Source organism: Haemaphysalis longicornis, unplaced genomic scaffold, assembly GCF_048455015.1.
Source record: "Haemaphysalis longicornis isolate Haplotype H1 unplaced genomic scaffold, Haemaphysalis longicornis Haplotype H1 scaffold_2, whole genome shotgun sequence".
In the NCBI taxonomy this organism is placed as follows: Eukaryota; Metazoa; Arthropoda; class Arachnida; order Ixodida; family Ixodidae; genus Haemaphysalis; species Haemaphysalis longicornis.
This window is the reverse complement of record NW_027526295.1, coordinates 187,350,860-187,363,572: the sequence shown is the minus strand read 5'-3', so window position 1 is coordinate 187,363,572 and position 12,713 is coordinate 187,350,860.

Sequence of the window (12,713 nt, the reverse complement as noted above, 5' to 3'; positions counted from 1 at the left end):
TATGTTTGAGTCAGAGTTTTTTGTTTGAGGTAAATGCCCGAATGCAAAACAACAACGTATTTAACCCGGTAATGCCCAACGTATCATAGAAGATACGCCATCTTTCGGGTTTTTTTTTACTTGCACGTGGGCCTTTCTACCGCTAAGAAATGCCCCACAGTAGCATTTATGATACCTCCTAGGCGTTTTTTTCAAAAAACTATAGCTCGATAACTGGCCGCATTGAGTCCCAAGTACGCTTTGAAACACAGATTCCTCCATCGTAAGCGCGCCCTGCGGGCCTACACTATACTCTCAATGGGCGTATGATGCACTTTTTTACCGGGTATATGATACATTATAAACCTACTTTATATCTATGTATACATATACCTACATATATATATATATATATATATATATATATATATATATATATATATATATATATATATATATATATATATATATATATATATATATATATATATATATATATATATGACAGAAATAAGGGTTGACAGTCAAGAAAACCTCGGAAAGCAAAGGGAAGGATATGGTAGGTCAGTGAAACAGATAAGGAATTTGGAAAGAAAGAAAGTGGAGAAAAAATGCCCGCCATGTGGGATCCGAACCCACGACCCCAAAATACAGGAAAAAATTACATTGACATAAATACCCCAGAAAGTGGAGGGGAAAAAAAGCCCCGCCGGTAGCGTAGTGGTTATCGCACCAGACCGGTATTCTGGAGGTCGTGGGTTCGGATCCTTTTTTCTCCACTTTCTTTCTCTCCAAATTCTTCATCTGTTTCACTCACCTACCATATCCTCCCCTTTGCTTTCCGAGGTTTTCTTGACTGTCAACCCTTATTTCTGACTTATTTTCAACGAGCCCCTCATTTCCTATATATATATATATATATATATATATATATATATATATATATATATATATATATATATATATATATATATACTTCCTTTGTGTGAGTTTATGATACATTATGTAATTTTATAACCCTAGGAGAAAAAAAAACTTCCTTCGCGATTCTTTATTGCTTGAGTCACAAACTATAATATAATAAAGCATTAGAACTTTTATCTATTGTTTCCATTATTTCGGCATTACAGGGCCTTGTTTACGCATTGTTCTGTGTTTCCATAGCGGTTCCGCTTACTGCAGATTGCGATAGCACCAGCCAAGACTGAAAGCGTGGTAGTTATCACTTTTGCCTAGGCCACCACCCCGTTGTCAAACTAAACACCGTACACAGCAGGCGCTTCGCAAAAGGGAGGAGCTTTGCGCCGGTCGTCACTCTCAGGCATGCGTAATCATGTGAACGGCGATTAAACTTCGCAGTTCGATATCTCGGAGTATGGATACGCAGAAGAATTTCGTCAAATGAAACTGTGTAGAAACAAGATTGCGTCGAATTCTTGAATATAGACATGCCTGCTTACTGGAGCCGCTAAAAAGTTTATGATTCAGTTTTAGGTAATTAGGCCAGTGACATGAATAGTTGCCACCTCATTTTGTGTCCCCCTTGGCGCATAACTTCACTGTAGCGGTGGTCCTTCCGTACATCTAAGTGCCTAATTAAAAAAAATCGGTTACTTAACTTTGATCACCCTGTATATTGTGAGACGCGTCAAGGACAGCCGTCACACAGGAAGGGCGCCTCTCTCCCTCTCTCCCTCTCCCTCTCTTCCCCCCTCTCTCTGTCTGTCTGCGCCACACGGAGGTCGGCGCAACCTGGCTCTCCAGACCGCGGCTGAAACATTCGACGAGGGCCCGGTACATGTAATAGCACGGCCGCTCCATGCAGGCGCCGCGCATCCCTACTCCCCCGCATCCGCTATGGAGCCAGCGCTAGCTGTGCGCGCCCGCGGCTCTAGACGGCCCCGAAAGTGGCCGGCGCTCCCCATTCCGAACTGATCAGTTGATGCCGGAGCGCCGGACCCTTCAGACGCTCTGGAACGACTCGCGCCGCTCGGGAGAGCACAACGTGACTGGAACTCTACGCGTGCTCACTCGAGGGCCACTCAACATGTTGGGCTGTGTGCGTTCGGACGTAGTCCCGACGTGACGCGCCGATGGGACCGGAGAAGCGCCATCTGTGATTCCTTTTTTCTTTCTCAGTGCAGTGAAAAGATTCGTATGAACCATCTTCCCCTGCCATTTTTCCCGTATCCCACGACAGGGCCAATTGGCCTCCTTCTAATAAAGTCATCCATTCCATTCCATTCTTTCCTCTCTTTTCGTCGACACGTGAAAGCTCGTGAAGTGCGTGAAAACTGCTTGCGGCTTCTTTCAGCGTTCGTCCTTCAGCGGTAGTGAACTGTCATTCTTCTGAGGACCGACCGGACACACGTCGCGCGGGATTCCCGGCAGAAATAGGTAAGTCGTGGTCCTTATTGGTGGGCTCAACTTCGCACTCTTAGAACTGCGATTTGGGGTGTTCAGGAACGCGCAAGACGCATGAGAACGAGCTATTGTACTTGCATAAAACGCGAAAGAAGCGTTTCCGTTCCTTTGGAACTTTTCACAGTTGCTTTGTCTTTCCAGAATGAAGGTAACATAGTGTATGATTGGCTGGGAGAAATAGGTGCTAAGGCGTTAACATGCTTTGGCGGATACCCCACCGAAAAAAATATGGCGATCTGAGAACGAGGTTTTATATCTCCAGAATAAATGCCTGACTGATACAAGTCCCCACTTGTAATCGATAGTGCAAATTTATATTATTAGCAGAGTTAGAATCGTTAAGAAAACCTTTAAAATCGATACAGCAGTTGTTGACAGGATGCCCTAGAAGTGCTTTTGTGCGTAGCAGTGAAACAGAATTTAAAGACACCATGTGTGTATTGCGTTTTATATCGACACACGGGGCCTCCATGAATTGACGGTATACGTCTTATATTTCCCCTATCCAATGTCTTCTCAGTTACGCAGTTGTGTTGAAAGTGAAGCCAGCATGATCGGTTTTCAGTGGAGTGGCAGAATATAACGCTTTCACATTAGTGGACACATCTAATTTTTTTGTGGCATATCTGTTTCTCAAAGAGTTTAATTTGATACCACGTGATTTTATACAAAAGGTCCACTGTTTGACGATTTGCCGGTCTAGATAGGGGCCCCTTTTCAGGGCGCTGCAGATACTTAGCTTTGGCTGTTGCGTATTGGAACGTTTCGGGACACATTCCATACGACGTAAGCCATGCCCGTGACGGAGAAAAGTGACACTAGGTTCAGGAACGGAGTCTCCTTATCCCTGCGGCTGCATTTCTTTCCCTAGATGGTTAAAATCCAGATATCATCCCACCGCGTCTTCATAACACTCTGTCGTTTTTGATATATGTGGACTGAGGTGACAGCCTTAAAACTTCTTCTGTTTACACCTGTCATACTGGTCAACTCACCTGCGATGTTAATACGTTATGTACGTATCAAGCGTTGATTCGATTCAAGGATATAATTTTCCAGCTCCGTATTTATACCATTTTCAAGCGAGAATCCTCTGAATAGATTTTATATTACCACACACGGAGGTAGCATCAATTTTGTAAGAAGGAGGGTATGACTAGGGCAATATTATTTCTATTCTCCTTCTTTCTTTCTTCCCCTGGAAGCAGCAAATATATGCATAAGTTTTTCTGTTAACCTGACGAGTGCTGTAATACATCAATTTCGTTCGTAGGATGCATTTCGTCTTTATAGTACTCTGTTTTCATTTGGTCAAAATATCGTTAGAAAAATTTATTAAGAGTGGAGCAGTGTTCTGAACAAACTACCGTTTTTGTATTTACGCTGTCTTTATACCCCCCCCCTCCCCTCACAGCCTAATTATGTAAATTGTGTCCACAGCTTCCATAGCCGGCGAGCAATTACTGGGACGACTCTTATGTCACCGAGACGCGCTGTAACAATTAAACCACTAAATAATGGCTGTTGAAATTGCAATTCGAATGCCGAGAAGCTGCATTTCAACATTGAGGCGCACCGTAGTTGAAGGCTACAGGTTAATTTAAGCCCAGTGGATATATTTACAGTGTGGTGAGTAATCACCGAGACTTGTTTTCTCGCCTTTATCTGCAATCCCGCGCCGCAACGGGGAGTTGAATCCACGATTTCTAAATCAGCAGCAAAATGCCAAAATTATGGCCATCGCAGATGAAAGCGCGTGACAAAGAGTGTACGCGCAGTTTTATTCACTACATGTAATTTTTCTGCTATTGAATTGCGCCAGTCATGTTGGCAAACACGCAGCTATATGAAAGGGCTTGAACTGAGTTGAAATGTTCCATAACTAGAAGAATGCTTTACACTGTGTAACGGCCTGTCAGTTTGCATTGCAAAAGGTGGCTGCAACGACGTCTCTTATAAAGGTATACTGCTTGTATGAGTTCAGCACACCAGTCTATTTCACGATCCTGCATTTACCAGCGCACCTGTCTGCGAGCGCTATAGGAAAATCTTCGCGCGTAGTGCTTGCTTTTTACAAAAAGCAGTGCGCGACGCTCTAAGACCATAAAACACTCACGTGAAAGCGCGCACGCACGCACGCACGCACACACACACACACACACACACACACACACACACACACACACACACACACACACACACACACACACACACACACACACACACACACACACACACACACACACACACACACACACACACACACACGCACACGCACACGCACACGCACACGCACACGCACACTCACACTCACACTCACACTCACACACACAAAAAGAAAATACAGATCTATCAGATCTATCCGAATGCTGCTCAGGGGATCAAATAAAATTGAATGACCTTATTTCCCAACATTGAAAAGACACTGAAAGGAACGCATGCAAAATAAGGACTGTGCCCTGTTACTCTTCATATATGCAACTACTTTGGACATATAGCAGCATGTGCAAAAAAAGCATTCGTTGTACAGCACACGAACTCCTGACAGTCTGCAGGTTGCCACCTGCACATTGAGGGAAAAAAATATAGAGGAAAACAAAAGAAAAACAACGATAGGAAGCCAGTATAGTTTAGGTAATGCAAACAATAAAAACGTCGTCAATCTAAGCAGGTGAGAAAATGTAGGAAAACATTCCGACAACGTTTATTCGTTACAAAAACGAAACGAGACAGCGTAGTGAAATACGTAGATATTTAAACATCACAACGCCAATGCAATATATCATTGTACATATTAATGAATCGCCTAAATACATTCATCACGAATGACCATTAGTCTTGTTTGACAAAACAAGCCTCTGCGGTGCGCCTAGTGTGAACTTATTTCCACGAGCTTCCTTTTAAGTCGAGGAATGCTTAGGGTAAGCGAATGCGGGCTTGAGGGAAAGGGCAATGCAGTAAATCGAGAGAACGACCGTTGCTACCCAACACTTACAACGGCGGGGCGAAGTCACAACCAGCAGCGGCGTGGGTCACGTGTCTTGTCCCACGTCAGTAGTTCCGCCGTTCATGCGTTTAGTGGCAGCGGCACACATCGTCTTTTCACTTTTCCTTTTTTTGCCTAATTAAACGTCGACCGGATGGAGTTGACCGCATCGGTGCGGTTTAAACCAACCGAACGCCGATGTTGCAGCCTCTCCTTCCGAGAGCACGGGTCAGTGCCGTTTTATCGTATATTTTATTCTGTTTTCCGCAGCTTGAGTCACCGCCTTTTTGTGTGTGTTGCTTTGATCAAACCCCGTCAGCGAGCCGTTGTTAATTAGCTTTTCTTGCTTTTGTAGAAGCAAACCCAACGGGTACTTTTTATGAAAAGAACGCTGGTACTCGCAGTACTTTACTTGTGTTATGCCGGGCAGTACTCCATCGCATCTACCCCGCTCAGTATCGCTCACCGAATTGCCTCCTTGGGGCACCCCCGCCACGCTTGTCGTCCACTTTATGTGCGCATGCCCCAAAAATCCCTTCCCGTTCCCGTATGTAAATAGTGATGAGCAGTGGGAGCGTGCTCTGGGCAGCTAGGACCTGGACGTGCAAACACTTGTGGTCACACGAGCTGCCCCCGTCGCCGCCAGACTTCAACCGGCGGCCACCACGCACCGCTAAACCACAGGACTCAACAAAAAAGTTTCTCCCTCCCTCCCTCCCTCCCTCCCTCCCTCCCTCCCTCCCTCCCTCCCTCCCTCTCTCTCTCTCTCTCTCTCTCTCTCTCTCTGTTTATCTCTCTCTCACACACATCCTAAAGTTTCCTCTACGCTGAACAATGTTGGCATGTATGACCGTGCTATCGATGCAATTGCCTGGAAAGCTCATGCCTACACATACTTCGGGTTCATGGTTTTTTGCTTTTTGCAAGTGCTTCAAAGTACTACGACAAAAAATCGACGCCAACAAATTTCCCGACGTTTGCCAAAATGTGCTTCGCACATAAAAGCAGCCGGCACAGTTAGTCAATCTGCAGTTTGCCATGGCCCTGTGATCTTTCTGTAGTAACTTTGAGCCGAGGGCAATTCTCTGGGCTCCAATTCGTATAGTGAAAACGAGATCAAATGCAGAAGGATACGCCCCGGCGCGACTCGTCCGCTTACGGGATGCAAGTTGATGCCTGCTACAATTATGACCACGACAATAACCGTAAGAGAGACGCCATCGGGGCTATTGTAGTGGCTCACGGAAGAAGAAAGGGACGCTTAAGGGAGCGACATTGGTTGCTGTTTTTGGATACGCAGCTAGGGGTGCATGGGTTGCCTTGCTTCGGAAGCTGCATCCGCCGCCAGTAGGGATGTGCGCAACCTCTAGAAAAACAAAACCAGTAACAAGTTTAGCCCCGTCTTTGCCTTATTTGTTGTCGTTCTTTACGGGAAATAAGGGGGCCATTTATTGCCAATCTTTCTTCTCTTTGTGTGTGTACATGTATGTGCTTGCGCACATGCTTGTGTGCGCGCCTGTATGTGCGTATGCGGGTGCGTGGGTGCCTAAAGCAACATACACCAGAATGAGGTGGAGCCACAACTGAAGTGCCACGTTGTTCAGCGTCATTTGCATGCTAGCTGGCTGGCTGCTCGACATAGACCTTTAGAACAACTGCTTCGCTGCGGGCTCTTGCTTTGATGAAGCTGTTTGGTAAGCTGTTCATAAAATTCCGCACACACTTCTCTTGCATTCGCCTTATTGTTTTACTTTGAGCGAGCAGTCGTCTGTCGCATGGATGCTTGGTGTCCTCATTGGGCCAAGAGGACTATCGCATGACATGTGCGGGTGCTGGTACAAAAGCACTCGGCTGCGCAGGGCTTCAGCACTGGTGGAAAACGTTTTGCGGATGAGCTGGTGAACAGGCCAGGTATTTTGCGTGTTTTCCTGCCTGGTACGTATACACCCTTTCTGCGCATATTTATCCCTAATAATGTGAGCACCCTCACCCGCTCCTGGTTCAGCGATCATAGAACGCATTCCTGATTTCATTTACGTGCCGTAAGCGGCTGTTCCCGCAACGACTGATTATATTAAACTGTCCGACCTTCTTTCCTACACACACGAGACCTAGTGCTATTTGCCGATATTATTTAGGGAAATCTGAGTTTATACACTGAACAACGAGCAATCAGAAGTGAGAACTTTACCACGCTGCCGTCAAGCGACGTGCTTTCCCCCAAGGAGACGGGACAGTCGCGTCCAAAACAATGCACAAAAACTAACAACGCTTAGGATAAAAACTATGGGGCGAATAAAATTCCCTGTTCCTCGTACAAGTTAACGATATTAGACAAACTTTATGCAAATTAATTCACGAGGAGACCGGTGTCACTTGATGTCGAGCATCCAGAAACTCCCATTCTAAATATAGCTCTCACCGCTCCGAAGCACAAATTAAAGTTGAAACACAGAAAAATTTTGGTGTGCTACAACATTCCATTAACTCTTTATGTTATGGCGTGAAGCTTTAGAGTGATGGTCACAAAACGTTTCTAGAAGGTTCTGAAAAGGGGTGGGGGGGTGGGGTCGGACAAATCACTTTACCGGAAGGTTGAAAAGCAAGGCTACATAATTGTAGAATTAGCACGTAAGCCAAGCTTAGTGCTGCCCTGTTCAACTCGCCGAAAGCCAATCTTCACACATATTTTGGGAATGCAATTCCGCCAGTTCCGAGCACACATTCCACTGCCAAACAGACAAGACTACCGACGACCTCCACTTTTTTTGAAGCTGTGTTCGTGACGAAGAGCACAGGCAGCAGTGCTGCGTTCTGGCGGCTGCTTTCGCATTCCTCGACTTCCCATGCAGCGTCTAAAGCTTCCTCTGTCTGGCAGCTACTGCGCCCGACATCGCCAAACGTAAAGTTTATTGAACTTAGTTTGAATTCAATCGTGTTCCCCTATTTAATTTTTTTTCCCTTCATCCGCGGGACTGTGGCGTCGCTGTTTCTGACACGCCCAAAAGACTTCTCTTGCGCCGCTAAGCTTTCTTTCTTCGGGCGCGAAGCGTGAGCTGCAGGGAAGAGAGCAGGTTATAGGTGAGACGGCATTCCCATCCTGTCTTGAACCTTTGTATGGTATTTTCCACAAATAAAACTCAATTTCTTTAAGTATAAACAGTGAGTGCTTTCGTTTTGCGGTACTTGTGTTTCAACAGCCGTAAATAAACGTTTTTTTCTTTTGGGGACATTTCGAGAGGAAACATTATTATATTCAAATCAGGTGTCCGCCGTTGTAAATTCTCTGGGAATGGAATGTTACGTAGGCAACCAAAACAGGATCTACGATTGGGGGACGTTCTGAATGTTCCAACTCCACCGGGGCGCCTTCTCGATCATCCAATTATACGTCATCCATTTACGACAACTCCCGCTGTGCCGCCATAATTGAGAGCTGGAAACAAAGGGAACCAGATTACGGAAGATGGCGCGGAAAGAACCAAAAGCAGTGCTTCGGGCCTGGAGGGATGTCAGCTTAAGCGCAATCGCAGTTACTAATGTTGTTTCTGCGAGCTTGTAATGGCAAAATGGTTGCAGGCGTGTTTTATTTTCTCTGCGAGCATTGTCTGCAGTTTGGTACACTTTCCAAGTTTGCCAAGTCCCTTCAGCGTGCATCTATAATGCGATCGTGAACTGCTAAAACAGCACTTAGTACTTAGTCATCCCTTTTCCTTCGACTATTTGGTAAATCAGCCGTGAAATCGTTGTGCATTTGTGCAGTGCGTATTTGATTGGAGATGGAGCACCGTAGTACAAAAATGTGCCGTGCGTGAGACACGCCAAAAGAGAATGAACTGTTCTGTACACTCACTTGACCTACGGAATTACGGATAGTTAAGTCGAAGCAACGTCAGGGACTAGAACATCACCACAGACAAAGTTCATGAATCGATATGGTGCATTGCATTTGATTCTTCTTTTTGATGCGGGCTAGAGTATGATCTGTTTTTAATTTCGTAAGAGTGGTGTTCCTGTATCTCTTGCTACGTGTTCGCTTTATTTGCCCCTCGAAGGGAGAAAATACACATATACATGTATTTGAGAAAAGAAAACTTCGAACAAGGTAGCGCGACCGCGATTCTTGCCAACGTTTTAGCACGCAAGAGATTTGCCTTCGTCTGGGTTTCCTTTCATGTGTTTCCTACAACCTTCCAAGTTTTATTATACAGTACACTCTCGATAAACGGAACTTCAAGGAACCGGAACAATTAGTTCCGTTTAACAGGAGTTCCGTTTACTGAGAGAGATGTTCTAAGGTGCAAATTTATGTGCGTACCCACTTCTAAAAGCATCTCATGGAACTCTAACCACTAGAAAGTGACTGTAGCTAATAGTTTTCAGAAAGCAAGAAAACTACAAGAAGCGTAGGCACAGCATTCACAAAGTTGATTCGGCAACAATGAGTCGCTGTGCACTACAAAATGCGTCAATTATTTTTGTTTGAGTCCTTGCAACTGCATCTTCACGGAGGCTAGAGGCCTCAACTTCGCGAGTGCTTACGAGCCACCGAATTTAGAAGACGGCAACGTGGTAAGGAAGGACGAATAGCACAACGATGGCACGAACAAGGCGACAGGAGGTGAGCCCTGTAGCCTCGGCGTCTAGAATCGAGACCGAACGACTGGAACAAGAACTGCGATGCTGCATTCGTTGCGCTAACACTACTAACCAATTACAAGACGAGGCTTACGAGGCCAACAAGGCTAAAAAAGCATGGAGGAAGAAAAAAAAACAAGAACGAAACAGCCGGAACCGTAAAAAGCTGATTCTCATGCCAGTGGATTTCACAAGAAGTTCATTTCTGGTTCCGTTTAAACGGTGATGCGGAAATTTTAGTTCCGATTACCGAGAGTTTTTTTACGTTATCTGAATACAACACCAACCAAATTCCAGGCAACTGTTCCGTTTAAGTGGCAATTTCGTTTAAGCGATCTCCGTTTATCGAGATACTACTGTATATATATATATGTATATATATATATATATATATATATATATATATATATATATATACATCAGTGTGTCGAACCGAAAAAAATACCGGTTCCGTTACGGTTCTAGTTCAGGGGAAATTATTTCGTTCCGGTTCAGTTCCGGTTCGACAAAATCACGTACCGAACCGGTTCGCGAACCGGTTTGATGAGTTGAATTATCACTGAAATTAGAACAAAAAACATTTAGTAGTTTAAAACGACAGTCAAATCAAAATACAACAAAAATTCAAAATGCTGCTGCTCCCCAAGTGCATTGGCGCAATTACAAAGCAAACGTTAAACAAGTGCGAAATATTCGAAAAACAGATGAAGTGGCGACTATTTACCACCTACTTTCTTGCCCAGACTTTATGTTGTCCTAGCGACTATTCATAAAGCCACCGCAAGAGATATGACGGTGGGATATGTTTTCTGCCCTTTCCTTTTTTATTGAAATCGCAATCGTCACTATGGAATCGCCCATCACGCTAACCTTGAAGACTTAAATTTAGGCCTGCGTACTGGCGCGTTCAAATACCAGCGCTTAATACCAATGGCGCACATTTTTTTATATTTGTAACAAAACAGAAAAATCCTAAAAGTAATCTTTTTAACGCTCAGTCACTGCATTATTGCTCTGACCACTGCAATTCCTTTTGCGATAGCTATGCCGGATGTGTGCATTCGTTGCAATGCGTGCAATGTAGCCATCGTTCCGTGTGCTAAGTTGCGGAATCTTATAACAGATTATGCTGTTACAAAATGAAAGGGAAATTTGCCGCGCGGAGCATATGAGATGGGACTTTTTTGGGTAGACGCTTTTGAATTCGTCCACAGCATTACTCCCCTCCGGAACGAGTAGCAGTAGAAGTAATGTAGCGAGTTGGGCAGTCAGTACAAGTGTACCTTCGAAAAAAAAGCAGATCTGAAAGAGCCAAAACTGCAGAACTAGCAGAAGAGATTATCGCTGGACGAATGGGGCAGTGTGAGGTACCAGCCTGGCTTTCTGCACGTGTCATCTGCTTTATTACTGTTTCTGCTTCCAAGACAAGGTCTAGGGCTGCAGTTTCTTGCGAAGAGATTAAGTGCGCACCTTCATAGTTTTCACTGATATATCTGTTGTTATTTGTATCTCTAAAAAACGAAACTCTTCCACTGCACTGTCCTCAAAAACTGACCACGGACTCACTTCCTTCGCATTGATGACATGTTTGGTTGTGAAAGGCAGGGCAAAGAAAAGTATAGAGCAATATCCACGTTTTTGGTACTTTTTTTACTTGTTCGGTTTTACTTGCTTTTTGCATAATATTTTAAAACAACGTGATTCGCCGTTTTTTTTTGTTGTTGTTTTCCGTGTAAACACATTTGAAAAAAACTGGCGCATTTTATGCTTCGTGCTATATCTCTGCTCCGAGGCGCAGCTTATGTTGCATGCAGGCCGGCAGACTTATTTTAACCAGCTGGTGATATTAAACGTGGATCAAAATCTCGATACACGGACGTTCTCGATTTCCATCTACTTCAGAAAAACGGTCGTGGGGAAGGGAGATCGAGGCCACTTGTGGTCAGCAGCAAACGGCTTAGCCACTGAGCAGCTCCTGCGGTCACACTTGTCAAGTATTAACAATTTGCAGGTGTCGGACCTTTTAAACAAATTATGAAATGCAAGAAGTTTGCACACATCGGGTGTTGGCTTTCGCTGTTGCGCAGGGGAGCACTCCTGCAGCCTGATTGCTCCAATGAAGTCACAGCTAGGGAAGGGAAGTCGTTTTATATCCCCTGCGAGCTGCCGAGAATGACATTTCGTTTGGTGAGCTTGCACTACGCTCGCGCTTCCAGCAGCAACAGACCATTGCTACATTGATGCTCATTCATTTCCCCTGTTGTTACATAGAGCGTGATAGTGTTCAATTGTCTGGAGGGGAAACTGCGCGAGCGGGTACGAAGTTTATGGTACGTGAAAGAAAAAATTGACCGCGTATCTGCTTCTTTCGTTGCAAAGGTCGTCAAAAGACGATAGTTTTTATTGACTTCTGCAAGTAAACGCCTCCCTTCGCTTTCCCGCTCACCTCTAATTTGTTCCTCTTGCGTCGCGCTAGTCCCAAGGTAAAGACGCCAAAGGTTTGCTTAAATCATTTGAAATTTCCCGCGTTCCACTGCTCCAAACCGGGTGTCGCGATGCCAACGCTACCGTACGGTGAAGACGCTCGTGAATCGCGGCGCCCTACTTCAACGTTTACAGAACCGCGTTTCCCTACTCCACGTGCGTTGCAAGCAGAACGTGGAACCTATCTAGTGGAACCTTTCGT